Source organism: Myotis lucifugus, unplaced genomic scaffold (assembly GCF_000147115.1).
Source record: "Myotis lucifugus unplaced genomic scaffold, Myoluc2.0 scaffold_21, whole genome shotgun sequence".
Lineage (NCBI taxonomy): Eukaryota > Metazoa > Chordata > Mammalia > Chiroptera > Vespertilionidae > Myotis > Myotis lucifugus.
The window spans coordinates 1,268,839-1,285,327 of record NW_005871069.1 but is presented as its reverse complement, the minus strand read 5'-3'; the positions used below and the strand labels follow the sequence as shown (position 1 = coordinate 1,285,327).

At 40.9% G+C, this 16,489-nt stretch overlaps 1 pseudogene; it reads right to left on the bottom strand.

The window, feature by feature from the left end:
* Window positions 1-5,943, bottom strand: part of LOC102429972 — a 17,949-nt pseudogene extending 12,006 nt beyond the window's left edge.
* Between the last annotated feature and the right edge of the window lie 10,546 nt (window positions 5,944-16,489).

Genomic DNA, 16,489 nt, shown 5'->3' with positions numbered 1-16,489 from the left:
CTTGTGGGGAATAGTACATATATATGTATATATATATATATATATATATATATATATTTTTTTTTTTTTTTCCTTTGGGGGATATTTATATACTGGTACACAGATAAATATACTCAATAGATCTGTTCTGGTTCACAAGTTAGATTTTCTATTTATTTTATTTCATTTTATTTTTTTCATCAACATTTATCCTCTCTATGCCCTCTTCCACCTCCACCTTCCCCTGCCCCCCTTCACCACACTGTTGTCCATGTCCATGTAGATTTTTCTGAATACGTTCTGAGATTTGCTGCAGCTCAAGCCTCTTTCTCATGCTGCTGTTCAGGTTTGACCTGGTCCCACCCTGCCCGCAGTCCCCATGCTGAGTAGTGGGTCTCTACCCTGTAGCAACAGTGGAATCAGCGTAGGGGAAGCTTTGAAAATCACCTGATGCCTGGGCCCCATGACAGAGTTTCTGAATCGTGCCATCTGGGCCTGGGCCTCAGCATTCTTTAACATTCTCCCCTACCGTATTAAGGAGCAGCCAGAGTTAAGAACCACTGGTTATGTCTTACTTTCTATTTCTGTCTCCACCCCACATTTTAGCTCTTTATGCACCTGAGACCTAAGAGGACAAGTTACAGAGAAGTTTTAAACTAAGAGTTCAAAGGGGTCTATTCTAGCAGTGGATGCTAATATTTGGGGTCAACTCACACTTTGACCAACTGTCCTGGGAAGAGGCTGAAAGGGCCTCCTGGACCCAGACTTCCAGCACTAAAAGCAGCTCACCCTGGATCCTGGGGTGCCGGCTGGCCGGCCTGGCCATGCCAGTACTGTGCTCTCATCTTTCTCCCAGCAAATGCAAAACCTCACAGGCTGGGAAGCAGGGTTTGAGAGCCACTGGAAGGTGTAGACATGATGCACACTCCCTCCCTGAGCAAGGCCCAGCCCAGCCTGCAAGTCCTGCCTCATCCCCTCTCCACTTTTGACTTTGAATCCACTAGTCCATTGAGAATACACATTTCAGAAGACCTGCTCCACCCTCAACATAACCCACACCTCCCTCACCACAGTCACAAGTTCAATGTGTGAAGTACAGAAGGAGGGAGCAAAAAGTTAAACGACCATTGCTTCTTCGACAGGTACCCTCTCTCATCACTAGTCCCTCAGGCTGCTAGTGACCAGCAGGGATGTGCCCGTGCATGTGTGTCTGCTTCCCAGGACTCATGCTCTCAGTTCTGAACCTCCATGTCTTCCTAGATTTCTTCTGGGTAAGCATCTTGGGTTATTCCCACTGCCCCCTAAACCAGCCACCCCAACTGGATCATCAACCCTTTGAAGACAAGACAAATAGGTCAGCAGGCTGGCATTACTGGCTGTTGGAGGAACATCAGCACTGTGGTCATGGAGCAGGGCTGGCCTCTTGGGTCAGTGCTACCCTCTACACAAATCAGCTCCCTCATCTGAGGTAAGCCACTGTCTTTAAGCCTCCATTACTTCTGTGTAAGTGGATATGATAAAAGTTTCTGTGAGAATCAATCAAAATAATGTAGGTGATGTTTAGCAGTGTGCCTGCCATGCAGTAAGTACTAAATAAATACTGTAGGGCATAAACTCTTGAATAGGAATTCCCACCATATTCTATGGAAACCAAGGCTTCCCTGTGTCTTCTCTCGTACACTTCCCATCTGCTGGCCCCTCCCATCGGCAGGTAATGGAGTTGCTAAGTCCCTAATTCCTGTAATGATTTTAAATGCTCTGTGAAAGGAAAGATTCTCTTAGACTCTGAGGAAAAAGGACTTCGCTTTAGTCCAGTTACAATTCTATAAAGCCCCTAGCAATGGGCACTACCAAGCTGAAACCTTGCCTGCGGGGAGGGCTGCTCCAGTGCCTGCCTCCTCTGGTCATTTTCTGGGTGAGCCCCCAGCACCCACACTCTCTGATTATTTCCCTTTCGAATTTTTTGCAATGTGGTGAAGAGGACAGAGAAAACATAGAGTTCCACTTTGACCTGCATCTTCCTTTTTAGAAGTGAATAGCTGACAGCCAGGCCTGTGGCAGGATATCTGGGCTACATGGGGTTTGGCACCTGCACCCACACAAAGAACATGGGCTGGGCTCACTCTGAACTCTGCAGGGGTGTCATGAAGTCTCTGGAGGTGGGAATGAGGTCAGAGCCTGGACGATGTGATGGGTATAGAAGTAAATTAATGAGAAAGATTTTATTCCATAATCTGAATGCATGTCTTGTGCCTGAAGAGAGAAATGGAATCCAAGCTCACCACACCCCTGTGGGCTTCTCAGGCTAGATTTGCACGACAGTGGAGAGGGCTGCTTGACAGCTTCATTGGCGGGTTAGAGAGCTCCTGGCCTGCGGTGTGATGCATGGAGATTTAATGATAGAATATGGAGAACAGAGTTCCCTCCAGTGATGCCCATGTGATTAGGGTCCCCAAACAAACCCAGGCTCTGAAAAACAACCCACTGATCCCTCTCCTCTTTTCAAAGGCAATTTAGAAGAGCCTTCGAGACATCTAAGTCATCATTTGTTTACAAGGCCCTATTTCAATGACCAGTTGGAAGCTAATGTTTCACAGACCACACGTCTAAACGCTCACCTCCCTCATTGTTTATGAAAAAGCAGAGCCCAAGATTTCCCAGCGTGCTCTGGGTCTTCCAGAGGGTCCGGCTGGCGGAGGTTGGGGAGCAGAGGAGGTCAAGGCTCCCTCCTTCAGGAATCTCTGAGCTTGCCGGAAACTTCCAGTGTGTGGGTGGTAGATGTATCAGCTGACGGGGAAATGAGAGCGTGAAGGCGGCCACCCAAGACTCCAGGTCACCGCTGACACTCCCAGCGGAGCTCAGATCTCAGCGCTGGGAGGGCACCTGCTCTCCTTGCCAAAACAAACCAGCCCCTGCTAGGGGCACATTGCAAAGGAAGGGGGCCTGGGGGGCAGGGAGCTCTGAGTTTCAAGTAAACCAGCTCAAATAACAGTTTACAATGATGCTATGTTCTTGGGTGTTGGGGGTAGAAGGGCTGAGGCTCCGCTCCAGATCTGGGAATATTAATATGCATCACAGTGAGTTCTAGAAACGAGCTGGCTGCGTTTGCAGCCCTCGCTCTGCTGGTCCTGTGCCGACAGGAGTTTGAACCACTATTTGTTGTCTTTAGGCCTGAGGGTCCATCTGGTTTTGATTCAGGTGGCCTCGGGCTTGCCTCAGAGGTGAAAAGGGTGTGAATTTAAATTGAATTTCTCACCAATTTCAAACCCGAAGAATCCCAGTCTTCATACACAAAGCCCATCTGCTTTGGCAGCCCCTGGTCCTTGAAGCCTGGCATAAATCAGTTTCACCCATTTGACTAAATGAGCACATGTTAACCTAATGAAAGTGACTGGTGAAGCCAGATAGTTCTGCGTGCGTTCTAATGTAGAGAGAATGAGGGGTGACCTCTCACTGACCTCCTGTCATTCTCTTCTTGGTGGGGACAGTGGGTCTGGATCCTGGTAGGGTAGATATGGGTCCTTGGATCAGTATCAGATAAGGTAGTTCTCAACATATAATAGAGTCCTATATCCCAACTGAATAGTATTAGTTTTGTACCTAATTGGGGAGTGGGGAGGGGGGCGGTAGCAGGGGAAGGGGGGACGTCTGAGTCATTAAAATTAAAATTTCCCTTGAGGCTGCTGGATCAGGTAGCAAGCTTCAGATGAAAAACGTTGACTTTTGCCCCTTGTTTCAGAGGTCAAGTCTTGAAAGCAGCGTTCCTGTCATCAGGCTGGGGAGGAAGCGATGTGTTGGAGTCTCCTGGCAGGATATGTGGCCACATGGGCACACCTGCTTAGTATTGCCATGTATAGGAATCTTCCCATATCTAGGTGCTATGGGCATCCTTAGGAACTGCAACTGTTATCACACGCACCCTCATTTAAAACCACAAATCAAGTGAACAAACAAAATTTGAATCCTCCAAAACAGGAATCAGAAAACTATGGCAGGTGGATCCAATCCAGCCCACAGCCGGTTTTTATCTATAAAGTGTTACTGGAACACACACACACACACACACACACACACACACACACACACCACATGTGCTTATGCACTGTCTGCAGCTGCTTTATCCAAGGCGAGTCGAGTAGTTGTGACAGAGGCTGCTAAGCTGAAAATATTGCCCATCTGCTCCTTTGCAGAAAAAGCATGTCAACTCTGTTCTAAAATGTTGTGGTTCTGTTTTTCCTCAGCTGAAGTTTTCTTTCAGTTTAAGGATGTTCTCCAAACTGACACAGAGGCTAAGAGATCTCACTGACAGAGCAACACAGACAGTGGTAGTGGCACAGCCATTGAATGGACTGGGTGCAGAGTTTGGGGATATAGTTATGCTTCTATGTTAAAAAAATGCCCTTCTTTTAAACCCAGAGATTCTGTGTGCATGCATGAGGATGTTGAAAATACAAAAGACTTCATATCATGAAAAACCTTGTTGACAACTTCTTGGCCATTCTTGAGCTTAATTTTCTTAGTCTCTCATTGTGGGTCTCCTTATTCCACATACCCTGGGCTGCTCCAAATACAATCCTGTCTCCCTTCATATTATAGCATGTCTGATCATATGTGGTACACAGCAGCTACCTTGCATAGATCAATGACAGAATGAAACAACAGGTGGGTTTTTCTTAATGTGGTCTGGTATGGCAGCCATATATGGCTAGGTAAATGACAATACTATTTCTAAAATTCCAATTTTTTCTCTCCACCTAATCCATTGTTTCTCTGTTTTCAAAATGGAACTTTAGGTTGTAGCTACACCGTGTAAATGAACCTAACATAGAATGCAAAGCTCTATTGTAGTTGGAATACAAGGAAGGGAGTCAGGAATTAAAGAAAACCTGAGTTCCATTCATTGCTGCTTTCACCACGTGGTGTTACAGGCAATGAGTTTGCTCAAATAGAACATTTTAAAAAGTCATCCTGTTATATACTAATTTCTCCTTCTGCTGGAATTGTTTTATATATAGTCGTGCACCACTTAACTATGGAGATGCATTCTGAAAAATACATTGTTAGGCAATTTGGTGTTGTGTGAACATGATAGAGTGCACTTATACAAACCTAGGTGGTATTACCCACTACCTTAATGTATGGGCTATCCTGGAAGCACAGGGTTTGTTTACATCAGCATCACCACAAGCATGTGAGTAATGCCTGGTGCCATGATGTTATAACCACTAGGACATCACCAGGCAATCGTTTTTCAGCTCCATTACCATCTTACAGGACCACCTTTGGATATGTGGTCCATTGTTGACTGAAACATCATTATGGGGCACATGACTAGATGTGTGTGTGTGTGTGTGTGTGTGTGTGCACGCACATATTCAAAACTGTAAAAAAATGGTTGAGGCATGTCCTCCTAATCTATTGGTGTCTGTAACCCTGCTTAAGGACAGAGCCCTCTATTGCATTTTGTGCTCACACAGAGCTCATAGGACAAATGAGAACACAGTTCTATTTGCAAGGATTGTTATCTGCTTTCCAGATAACAATTCTTTTTAGTAGTCCATGTAAAAAAAGATGAAGATATTCTAACATCGGATCAACCTCTAGACTATTATATTTTCCTTTATTTGTGAGGGGGGCATTCTAGTTCATGCGGGGAGAGAAAGCTACATTCCTTTCTGTGTTTCTCACAAAGTGCACTTAATTAGCTCTTCATAAGTGTTTGGTAAATGGGTGAATAAGTAATACACAGGCTTAAAGAAGCCTTGAAGAATCTTTGTTCTGAGCTGCCCCTCCCCCATCACATAAGGGTGGCTAACTCTGAGGGCTCTCCTGTTGCCACACAGACATGGGCTCTGGCTGCTTCCTCCTGGGCTCCTCCTGCTCTTTTTCAGTTGTCATCATGTTATCAACGTAGGCAGTAAAGTTGTCATTAACTTTCTTTTGTAAGGAATAATCAAAATCCATAACTCCTTCCCACAGAGCAAAAGGCAGACAGTATCACAAAGACAGAAGCGGGGGAGCAGAAGGGAGAACCCCTCAGTGACAGGGCAGTTAAAATGTCCCAGGCAGATATTTCATGAATTATTCGTGCACTCAAGTAAAAACAAAGCCTGATTTCCTATTCAGAAAAACAGCAATGCATCCCTAAAGTCCACCACACTGGGTAACATCTGGAAAGTGCTCAAGACTAGGCAAAAACCTTGGAATTTCTTAGTTTTCAAACATATACTGATGTGTGTTTTTCCAGCTTCATCTGTCAGCATCTTGGGAGGGTGGTGGTGGTGTCATCCAGGGCCTTTCAGGGTTTTCATGTGAAAAAGCAGCTTGAAATGATAGTATCTCTGCAGGAGAAGCAGATCTGTGCAGGGGTCAGCCATTTGAAGTTCTGATTTCAAGAGGGAAGTAGAAGGAAGTGTGGAAAAGAAAGCCGGCATCTGACTCTAGATGAATGAGGAATTCTTCTGTGACTTGGCTCGCATTTTCCTGTAGCAGACAGAATGCAGCGTGACTCTGGGCTCACTCTGTGACAAACGGACCACACGAAACAAAGAGGGGGCAGTGCTGTGCACTAAGACTGTTGCTCTTGATAAGCTCTCTGGGGTACAATTTCAAGGAGTAAGTTAATGGCCTCACTACAAAAGAGTCTCAGGGGTCCCTGAAGCTTGACCCCAAAACTTGAACTCTACCTGAACTGATTGCTTCATTTTTTTTTCTTTTTTGAGGTTTGAAAACATTTAATCAACTCTCCTCCCAGGACATTTGATTTCTGTGCACTCCTGCACTTGTGGGCTCCATCTGGGGGAAGAAGTGCCAAAACCACCACTGGAAAGGCTGTCCCGGAGGTATTTTCAGTTGGACTGGAAGCAGCAGGTAACGGAAATCTTATGAGACAGCTGTTCTCAAGAGATTTTCCTGTCCAGTTTTGCTGACCAAAGCATTCTTCTGGTTTGGATATACCTTGAATTAGCAACTGCAGTTTGAGGCACTGGTTTTTTATTCTAATTACAGTTAAAGTACTTGGAAGCCCTGCCTCCCGCTCCTGCATTTTGCCATCCCTGGATTTGTCCCATGACATAGTGCTGCCTGGACTCCTGAAAGCATTTAGCTTCCCTTGCAGAAATACTGAGCTACGGTTGGGTAAGTCATCTAAATGCTTCCAATCCAAGTCCGTGAGCATCTATTTAACACCAACAACATCCCCATTAGATGTTTGGAGCTAGGGAGGGAGCTTGAATATAAGGGAGTCAGCCTAGTACAGTGATGGCGAAACTTTTGAGCTCGGCGTGTCAGCATTTTGAAAAACCCTAACTTAACTCTGGTGCTGTGTCACATATAGAAATGTTTTGATATTTGCAACCATAGTAAAACAAAGAGTTATATTTTTGATATTTATTTAAATGCCATTTAACAAAGAAAAATCAGCCAAAAAAATGAGTCCGCATGTCACCTCTGACATGTGTGTCATAGGTTCGCCATCACTGGCCTAGTAGAAAAGGCAGACACACTTTCAGTGCACATGGCACTAACAATTCAAATTGAGTACAGTGAAAACACAGACATGGTGGAGATGCATCCAAAGTTAATAATTGTTTTTGTTTTTTTAAGTAATGGATCATAGTTCCACCTTCACCCTCCCCCCCCAGTGCCAGTTGCTTTAGGAAGTAGTTTGTGTTGTTTCGTTTAAACAGTCTAAATGTATAGACAAGGGAGTGGCAAGCAAGTTTTAATGCTGAGCCATTTCTTGGATTGTTGGTTGCTCTCTGGAGCACTGTGTTGAGAAAGATTCTGAGGCTGTATTTGGTCTCAGCAGGAAATGGTGCTATGAATCACTGGCTGTAATGGGTGCCAGTGTGGAGGGGAGGACAGCCTGCATGCCACAGATATGCCAATTCTAAAGTAGATGCAGCCCTTGAAGTAATCAATGCAAAGTTAAAACATCGCTCAACATGCACACTTCCTCAATCCGACTGTAAATGCAGCCCAATCTCTTTGTAACCAGAAGCCTTCTTACACAGATTTGTATGCACTGTGGGTCAAGGCTGGCTCCTGAAGTATAAAACAGCAGAGGAAAAGTCAGAGATAAGCACACATCAGAACATTGATGTCCATCCCCCTCCCCTGCCCCATCCCCAGGGTGATTATGTAAGGGCCTCTACTATGTTTGGATACTCTGTCTCAAAAAACAATAAAAATAAAACCTTCCTACAACCTGCTAATGAACCTCTAAGAGTGAGCTGTGGTCTAACAGTATGTGTAGGTAGATTATTCTAGACCAGTGATTCCCAAAGTGGGCGCTACCGCTCCCTGGTGGGCGCTGCAGCGATCCAGGGGGGCGGTGATGGCCACAGGTGCATTTGTTTTAACTTTTTTTGTATTACCTTTCTATTCTGAGTTCAATAAATAGTTTCATAATTTCAAACTTCAATGTTTCTAATTTACACCTTTCTTTACTATATTTTACAAAAAAGGTAGAAACATTAATACATATATCTTTCTGTTTAATTGCTATTAAAATTTTAAATATTAATTTCCAGGGAGCGCTGAGTAATATTTTTTCTGGAAAGGGGGTGGTAGGCCAAATAAGTTTGGGAACCACTGTTCTAGACTTCACATTTACCAAAGTAGAAGCAGGGATTTCTGAGTAGAAATGACAGTTTTCACTTAGATATGTGGCATATGTGTGCCTGCTGAAAAATTAAACTCCTGATGGGCTTGAAAGATTGAAGGCCCAGCCAGGGCCATCATGATAGCGGCTGCCAGGCAGCTCCTGGTGCTGATGAACAAGAACACACCCAAGGGTTCCGAGAGAAAGTGGGATGCCGTGACGAGAGCGCTCTAAAACTGTCTGCGTAGTCTGGGTATAATTCTTACTAAAGTTCTATTAAAGTGAAACATGTGACTATTTTGATTTCTGTCTGCTTAGCGTGTTTGCTTTATAAATCTTGCAGGAGAAAATTGGCCTGCTGGAATTGGATGTTGGGTATAGCACTTCTTTAACATCAAGATAATGGCCATACATTTTTAAAATTGTTTTCCTTGCAAATAATTTTTAAATAGCCTTACAAAAATGTTTCCCTTGCTTCTCTCCCCAGTGAGTTAAAAACGCACACCCACAGATGCCAGTTGGCACAATTTCTTGTGACTCCAGCAGACAGCAATAGGAATGTATGAGGTGATTGTGGTGGGGGGTAGGGAGACTGCTATTCCTCGTGGTGTGCAAAAATGATCCTCTTTATAACTAATTCCTTAAAGCAAAAGCACTTCCCACCCACAAGTGTTAGCTAATTGGTGGACCAGGGAAGTAAATAAACAAGGCTCAGACAGAGCGTGTTTGCTGTTCCTATTTCAACACTAATTACCAACTGTTGTCAGTAAACCAGGAGTGTGCATGGAATTACATTTTCCAGAGTCCTATCCTGGGCCCACAGCCCTGTGGGGCGTCTGGTCAGGTTTCACGTGGTGGTGGGAGCACAGCTGTAGCCAGTGGGAACTCTTGCTCACATACTCCTCCTGTAGAAAGGATGGTGAGCTTCAGCATTAGCTTGCGGTTCCTAAATAAGATGCTTTTCTACTTCAATTATATTGAGGTGGATCAAACATTACAAAATAAGCCTCAAATAGGAGTGCAGCCTTACCCAAAATGAAAGCATATGCTTGGGTGTCTAGATACAATGGTCATATGTTGACACCTTAAACCACACAGGCTGCTGCTGCCATGTTTGGGGCTTACAACAGGCACAAACTGTAAAGAAGGCAGGCATTTGATTTTGACACATTCCCAACTCTCTTGCATGCCATTAAAATTTTTTTAAAGCTCTAGTCTTCTGCTTTTCCATCCAATTAGAGCCATCTTTTCTATTCTCCTGTCCCGCACGTGTGATTCTCTGTTCCAATCCAGAGGGGCACAATTATGTTGTGAAAAGATTGTTGGATGAGGAATTCTTTTATTTATTAATTTATTCAACAGATATTTAAGTACCTATTGGGTGCTGGGCATGGGCTAGGCATTGTAGCTGCAATGTGAACCAAAAAGACATGGTCTCTGTGCTCATGTTGTGAAGAGATTGACATTAATCAATCGCAAGGATAAATCTATAAGTAAATCCACAATAAGTATTGTACTATGAAGTAGAGGTGTTATCAAAGTGTATGATAGAGAGGCTAAACCTGTCTGGGTGAGGAAAATGGGAAAAGGCAAGAGAGTCAGGGAAAACTTCTCTGTTTTGATGGTCCTTGAATTGAGGTAAGACAAAGAGTAAATAAATGAATGGAAAACAGAACAGTTCCATGTAAGAAGGGTTTGCCTGTGTCTTAGTGAGCTCCCAAGATACAATATTTTCGGTGTTAAAACTGGGGCAGTCCCTGGCAAACCTACACATAAGGGCATAGATTGTACACAGATCTCAGGGCACATGGGGTGGAGTGAGTGGCATTTAAGGAATGGAAAGAAGGCTAGGATTACTGGAAAAAGTTGGCAGTATTCCACCCTACATGAGATCCAACGCGAGAGACAGCCGCCAAACCACTTAAGGCCTTAAAGATCATATTAAGATCTCTATCCTAAGAGTAATGCGAAGTGTTTTAAGCAAATATATGAGAGGGTCAGATTTATCTTTTAAAAAGTTCACTCTCGCTAGAATATGGAGACAATTACCATGCAAAGTTCAGAAACCTTTCCCCTAAGTACAGCTAGCTGTCACCCCTTGGCAGTGGTGTGCTGGCAAATGTTTACCAGTAGGCTTTCTAGGGGAGAGGTGGGCATGGGTGATGGTGGGAAAACCCAGATTGATAGCATTTGCCAATTTCCATGGTGTAAAGCTCTCCCCCAACCCCATGGTCAATTTAAAGCTTCCACATGATGTTGCTGAATGCAGAGTTGGGAAGAGATGCCTGGGTGGACGCTAAGAGCCACATTAGTCCATTCCTTTTCTGAAAAACTTGAGGGGCTGTTCAGACAAAATCTCACTGAAATGACTAAGAAGTTACACCTTTTCCATGACCACGGAGGAGTTCTAACCCAGGAGAGGGCTTACAAACCCTTCTACAACATGATAGGCATGGCCAGGCTTGCAGCACTGAATCTGGAGGGTTCCAATAACAGAAAAAATAGAGCACAAAGAGAAATCACATGAGGTATAAAAGGCTCTTTATAAACATGAAACACTTACACATCCTTCTGTGATGTAGGATGCCCATCAGAGATCTGAGCACCAAGTCCACCGTGATGCCCTGGCATTAGAAAGGTTTCTGCTATCTTGCCTCACATTTTTGGAATTCCAAATAATATATTAAAAACAAAATAAAATTAAAACCCCACAAACCGTGGGCAAACTATGGCCCGCGGGCCGGATCTGGCCCGTTTGAAATGAATAAAACTAAAAAAAAAAAGACTGTACCCTTTTATGTAATGATGTTTACTTTGAATTTATATCAGTTCACACAAACACTCCATCCATGCTTTTGTTCCGGCCCTCCAGTCCATTTTAAGAACCCATTGTGGCCCTCGAGTCAAAAAGTTTGCCCACCCTGCTCTAGGCTCAGAATGCTGCATGCCTATCGCCTTTCAAAGAAAAGGGATTTGCAGCATTTTAACCCTGAACAACCAGAGTTGTAGAAACTCTAAAGAGATCTGCATTTCTTAAGGGCCTGGATCATTTCTTTCATTTTGCATCCATAATGGCCAGGTTTGAAACAGAAGTTTAAAAAAAAAATAGATGTACCCCTAGCTAGTTTGTCTCAGTGGATAGAGCATCGGCCTGTGGACTGAAGGGTCCCGGGTTCAATTTCAGTCAAGGGCATATATCTGGTGGTGGTCTCTCTCATCATTGATGTTTCTATCTCACTCTCACTCTCCCTTCCTCTCTGAAATCAATAAAAATATTTTTTAATTTAAAAATAGATGTATAGATAAATAATTTGTAAATTGCATTAAAATATATGTCTTTATGATTAACTTTATAATTACGTGTCTATTAAATGCAATATTATTGGCTGACCTTTAATATGAATATTAGCCTCTTCAGAAAAGGATATCTTATTCACTCTTTACTTTTAATTTAAAATATCTTTATTTAGAATATATATAGATGTACAGGAAAGTGCATAGTACAGAAAGTTCCCATAGCCCAGCCAGTGTAGCTCACTGAATCTCACAAATTTTGATGTTATATATTATATTTATTTTTATTTAGTTCAAAATATTTAAAATTTTCTCTTGAGACTTCTTTTTTATACTTGGGATATTTTATTAAAAGTTCATTGTTCAATTTTCAAGTATTTCAGGATTTTCCATCTATTTTTTTTTCTGTCACTGACTTCTAGTTTATTTCCACTGTAAAAAACACACTTTGTCTTATTTCTATTCTCTTAAATTTGTTAAAGAGCACTTCATGGGCTAGTATGTGGTCTATCTTGCTGAATATGTCATATGAATTTAAGAAGACTGTGTATTCTGCTATTGTTAGATGGAGTCTTCTATGATTGTCAATTAGTTCACGTTGATTGATAATGCTGTTCAGTTCTTCTGTATCCCTATTAATTTTCTACCCAATTGATTAATCAATTACTGTCAGAAGACTGCTAAAAAGTCTTCAACTATAATAATTTCTTCATATTTTTTCTTTAGGTTCTGCCCATTTGCGTCATGTATTTTGATGTATTTTTCTTAGATGCATGAATTTTTAGGATTGTCATGTATTCTTAGAGAATTGACCCCTTTATCATTACATAATGCTCCTCTTGACTCATGATAGTATTTCTTGTGATGAAGTCTGCTTTGTATGAAATTAATATAGTGATTTTGATTAGCGTTAGCATGGTATATTTTTCCCATTTCTCTACTTTTAACCTATTTTATATTTAAAGTGGCTTTCTTGTAGACAACATATATTGGTCTTATTTTTTATCCATTCTGACAATCTTTGTTGTTTAATTGCTGTATTTAGAACAATTCATATTTAAAGTAATTATTGATATAGTGGGAGCAATATCTAGCATGCTTACAACTGATCACATTTATTACATTTGTACTTTGTACCCCTGTTGACTATATTTCTCCCTCATAAGGAGACAAGAAAGCTAGAGGAGCTTTGAGGGAAAAAGTTCCTTCCTCCAACTGAAATAAGGCTCTGGTATATTCTTTTCCCCTGGAGATTAGGCCTTTGTTATGGAGAAGACACTGGCACACTTCAACAAGACTGCTCTTCCTCTCCCCATGCCAGAGCCTTCAGAGGATTTTTCTTGGATCTTCATCTTGTAAAACTGGTGGGATTCTTAGAGGTAAAGTACAAGAAAGTATGGTAGCCACCCAAAGACTGGGACTCCCCCCTCCCCGCCAAAAAAGAAATTTCTCACTTGTGTGCTAATTAACAGCTTCAGGAATTCATCCAAAGTACTGCTTAAGTATTTCCACTAGTTTATGGCACTGCTGTTGCTCTGGTGAGCATATCTTGGCTGTGTCTCTCTAGATGTGCCTGTCTCTCCAGATTTGGGGGTGATGGTTTACCCAAACCTCAGTTCTCTGATGGAACTGAGAAAAGTAGATGATTTTATTTTTTCAGCTTTTTCTTGATGTAATTGTGGAAATTGTGACTTCTAAGGTTTTTACATGTCAGACCAGAGCTGAAACTGAAAATTCATATTTGCTTTTATTTATTTAATCAAACTTTTTATTTTTGGATAATTACAGATTCAGATACAGTTGTAAGAAATAATTCAGATATCCCATGTACCATTTGCTTAGTTTCTCTCAATGGTAATGTCTTGCAAAACTATGTAGTGTAATATTACAACCAGAATATTGACATTGATAGTGTCAGACAGAGATTTCCATCACCATAAGGAACCTTCATGTTGTCCTTTTATAACCACACCCACTTCTCTTGTCCTACCTCTATTGACCCCTGACAAATAGCAATCTGTTCTTCATTTCTATATCATTATCATTGCAAGAATTTTATATAAATGCAATCATATCGTATATAACTTTCTGAAATTAGATTTTTATTATACACTATAATTTTCTGGAGATTCATCCAGGTTATTGTATGTATCAATAATTTTGGGGTTTTTTGTTTGTTTAAAATTGTTGAGTAATATTCCATGGCATGGATATACCACAGTTTATTTAACAATTCATCCATTTAAGGACATTTAGGTATGTCCATTTTGAGGTTATCTATAATAATAAAAGTATAATATGCTAATTAGACCAGACATCCTTCCGGACGACCTTCTGGACAAAGCCAGGGCTGCAAGGGAAGCCCAGGTCCCGGGTGCCAGAGGGAAGCCAGTGCTGGCAGCTGGGGGAAAGAAGGCCTAATCTTGCATAAATTTTGTGCATCAGGCCTCTAGATATAAATAAAGCCATATGAATGTTTATGTACAGGTTTTTGTGTGAACATAAGTTTTCATTTCTCTTAGATAAATTTCCAGGGTTGCAATTGCTGTGTTACATGGTATTTGCATGTTTAGTTTAAGAAACTGCCAAACTTTTCCAGAGTGTCTGTATGATTTTGTATTATCACCAGCAATGGATGAGTGATTCAGTTTCTCAGCATCCTCTTCAACATTTGGTGGTGTCAATATTTTTTATTTTAGCCATTCTGATAGACGTGTGGTGATGTCTCATTGTGGTTTTAGTTTGCATTTCTCTAATGTCTAATGATGTTGCATATCTTTTCATAAGCTTATTTGCCTCTTCAGTGAAATGTCTGTTCACAAATTTTGTCCATTTTTTAATTGGATTTCTTTTACTGTTTAGTTTTGAGAGTTCTATAGATGGTAGCCCTTTGTCAAATATGCGGTTTTCAAATATATCCTCTCAGTCTGTAGCTTCTATTTTCATTATCTTAAAAGGGCTTTCATATAGCAAAAGTTTTTGGTTTTTATGACATCCAATTTAATTTAATTTCCTTTATGGATTATGCTTTTGGTGTTACATCTAAGAACTCTTTGCCTAGCCCTCATTACTGAAGATTTTTCTTATGTTTCTTTTTTCTAAAAGGTTTGTAGCTTTACATTTAAGCATATCATATATTTTCAATTAATTGTTGTATAAAATGTGAGGGTTAGGTCAAGGTGTTTTGTTTTTGTTTGTTTGTTTGTTTTTTTACTATAGATGTTCACTTGCTTCAGCACTGTTTGTTGAAAAGGCACCCTTCTTACATTGAATTGCTTTTGCATCTTTATCAAAACTCAGTTGGAAACATAATTTTATTAACCAATGCCTCCCAATAAAATCAATAAAAAAATAAAAATAGTATACTGAAAATTGAAATAATCCTAAATGGGCTTATGCCCATTTTTTTTCAAGATTCCACTGCCCTTTTTTTTTAATACTATAAGTCCTTTGGGGATGAGGGAGAGGGATGACAGGTATCATTTCTAAACATTACTTTTATTAAGATAAAGCAAAACTTAAAACTTAACTGGCAATAAGTTTATAGTGGATGTTTTTTAGTTGTAAATTGGTCAGTTAGGGGCTTTGTAAAACAATAGCTATTCAGAAATACATTACAAATATTGTAAACATGTATTGTAAATTTCAACAATGTAGAATATGATTCAAGATTAGGTCAAAGGTAAAATGGGCATCAAGCAAATAAGTTGCTGAATATATATTGAGGGTGATGATAAATTTTTAAAAAGGACTTTGAATAAAATATCACATAGAAAAAATCAGCACAGTCTATTGATCTAATTACTCAGTTGTTGTTTTTTAGAAAAATTCATTTCAATGTCTTATGGGGTTTTTTGTTCATTTGTTCTTTACTACCAGTTTCTAGTTAAATGGAGTTAGGGTCATTGAAGGAGGAATGCATGAGGCCAAAGTGGAAAGGGATTATGAATTTATTAGGTCATCTGGAGACCAGATGGGTTGAGCCCCCAAAAGGTGCCAGCCCCCAGGGATAGGGAGTCAGAGGTTTTAAAGTACTCTAGATAGGCTTTTTTGGCGGGAAACTATCTGGGCAGGTCCGGATCCTGGGAAAGTCCAGAGGGGAAAGATAAAGGTCTTAGCAAATGGAAGGTGGTCTAAGCGAAAGGGAATGTCCATTGTGAAGTGGTCTAAAGGTCAGTTCCCAGGGGAGGGGGTATCAATTCAATTACTTGACCAGACCTAACAATAGTAAGTGAATCTGGAAAAAAAATCAGTTGGACATATTTGTGTGCGTCAATTTCTGTGTTTTCTATTCTGTTCAATTGATTTATGGGCCTATCTTCCCCTAATATCACACCTTGATTACTGTAGATATATCAGGAATTATGAAAACAGGTAGATTAATTTCTACTTTATTTTTAAATTGCTTTTAGTTATTCTAATTTCCTTGCCTTTTTATATAAATTTAGAACTTGCTGAGATATTGGTAGGAATTTCATTAAACTTATGTATTAGTTTCCTATTGCAGCTATGATAAATTACCACATACTTACTGACTTAAAACAACAAGAATTTATTCTCTACCAGTTTTGGTGGACAGAATCTCACATCAGTTTCACTAGGATGAAGTCA